This window comes from Arachis ipaensis, chromosome B1 (assembly GCF_059453495.1).
Source record: "Arachis ipaensis isolate K30076 ecotype BB chromosome B1, ASM5945349v1, whole genome shotgun sequence".
In the NCBI taxonomy this organism is placed as follows: Eukaryota; Viridiplantae; Streptophyta; class Magnoliopsida; order Fabales; family Fabaceae; genus Arachis; species Arachis ipaensis.
In genome coordinates, this window is record NC_142436.1 from 133,397,178 (window position 1) to 133,399,443 (window position 2,266).

Below are 2,266 nucleotides of genomic sequence, written 5' to 3' on the forward strand. Positions count from 1 at the left end.
AAAAAATGTATAAATTATACACATATTTTGTAACACAAAATAAAACTTGTTACAAACAATATTAAATTTCGTGACAAATTAATTTTTTGTTACAAATTAATTTAAGTTTTTCAGACAAAAAAATATTTTGTTACAAAACATTTGATTTTTTGAAACAAAAAAACTATTTTGTTACAAAATACTACGAATTTTTGCAACTACTTTATGTTTTGTTACAAAACATTACAATATTTTGTAACAAAACACCGGCGCGTTACAAAAACTACCATCATTTGTAACAAAATAAAATGTATTGTTACAAAATATCTCGATGTTTTGTAACAACTTGTAATGTTGTTACAAAACATACTTTTTTTTGTAACAATCAGCAACTATTAATACAAAAAAAGGGTTTTTTGTAACAATTTTTAATTTGATACAAAATTTTTGTTACAAATGTTCCATTTTCTTGTAGTGTCCGATCCGCAAAGCCATCGGATCGGATCGGATCGGATCCGCACTATGGTCGGATCGGATTGTGGATATGGCAGTGATATCCGCGGATCCAATCCGCAAATCCGCATATCCGCACATCACATATAAATAGCATAGTTTAAGAAAATAAACCCTAATGTGATATGAATTTTAGTGTGTTATTTATGAATTTTATGATATTTTGTTTTTAATTTTTTATGTTGTACTTCAACTTAGAATAGTTAAACTTAAATCTTGTGTTATTATTTGTTTTTGTTATTCAAAAGAACTATTATTAATAATATTTTAGGAGTAAATAGGCTTAAACAGATAAAAAATGAATTTTTTGGATTTTTTTTTGTAAAAATAGTCAAATAGAATCTTAAAATAGTTTTTTTTTTAATTATGCGGATATACCCAATATCCGATCCGATCCGATCCGGATCGGATCGGATCGGATCCGGCCTAAAAAAATGCGAATATCGTATCCGATCCAATCCGATGAGTGCAGTGCAGATCGGATAGAATTTTATGCTATATCCGATCCGATCCGATCCATGTGCAGCCCTAAATGTAGTAGACATTGAACACGTGTTAGGGAATGTAATTAATTAAATTCTGTGCAACTATTTTTATTTAGCATAGTTTGGCAAGACTAGGGCAACAAAGTAGAGATCATCATGATGGCAGAATCCAGAGCCTACGTCGTCGCATCGATGCCCTGACATTTTGACCAGGTACGATATTTTTTGGTTTCTATATTTTTTCATGCATTGGTATATCATTTTTAATTACGGTACTTTAACTCGATGTGAATAGTTTTGGTGTACACCTTACGAGGAGCTCCAGCTACGTCAGATTGCGCCCGATTGGCTTATGAGTGACGTGGAGGTTTATACATGGAGGGTTGTCGTCCCTCTCATTTGCTTTCACTTTGTAGTGTGTCATCATGTTGACATAGTTAAGAGGCAGCTAAGGGACAGCAGCACAAGCCAGCGGATCCGGTGAACGTCGACGAGTATCTTTTCAAGACGATGAAAGGAGATGACACCTGGTGGCCCGACGTGCACTGTGAATGGTACGATCTATTCGGGGGCCACTACCAGCTACAGCACTTGGTTACGATCAATGGCCATCCAGACCTTCATCCAACACAGGAGTACCTTTCCTAGTGGCAGCAGGCCTATAAGGTCAGATTTCAATCGGGGGAGGAGGTCCTGGCCGATCCCAGAGCAGCAGCCCCACCGGCTGATATCCTCCCTACGGCATCAGAGAGATGAGTTACAGTTACCACGGGATGCCCCAGATCAGAGACGACGGGTGAGGAGGCGACCTCGAGATAATGTCCGGAGACCGGCACGGAGGGTACGCGATTAGCGTGTCAGGCAGGACGGCAGAGATTCTCAGCGGGGTGACGGAGATGAGCAGTTGTTAGACGAGGATGCTAAGTATGCATGGCAGGAGGATATACCGGAGGATCACACGGCCGCTGCATATGCGGAGATTCTGTCCGACGCATTCTTTGCTGAGCATGACGCCGACATGGCTAGGACGCTTATCCTGAGTACCTCTATCCCCAATCACCGCCCAGCTGATGACACCCCCTAGGACCGGGCCCAGTTCGACATTGGCTCCGATGTTGAGATAAACCTCGATGACATGTTCCAGATCGTCGGTGTGACTGGGGATGCGATGGATGAGTTGGCAGGTCGTTATCAATAGCGGAGAGACCATACCGACATACCAGGGTCATCAAGCGGTGCATCCATTCAGCAGGGATCAGCATCATCATCGTATTATCAGACTCCACCTC

At 40.5% G+C, this 2,266-nt stretch overlaps 1 pseudogene; it reads left to right on the forward strand.

The window, feature by feature from the left end:
* Positions 1-1,487: 1,487 nt before the first annotated feature.
* On the forward strand, positions 1,488-2,175 carry LOC148578434 (uncharacterized; annotated as a pseudogene).
* Positions 2,176-2,266: the final 91 nt, after the last annotated feature.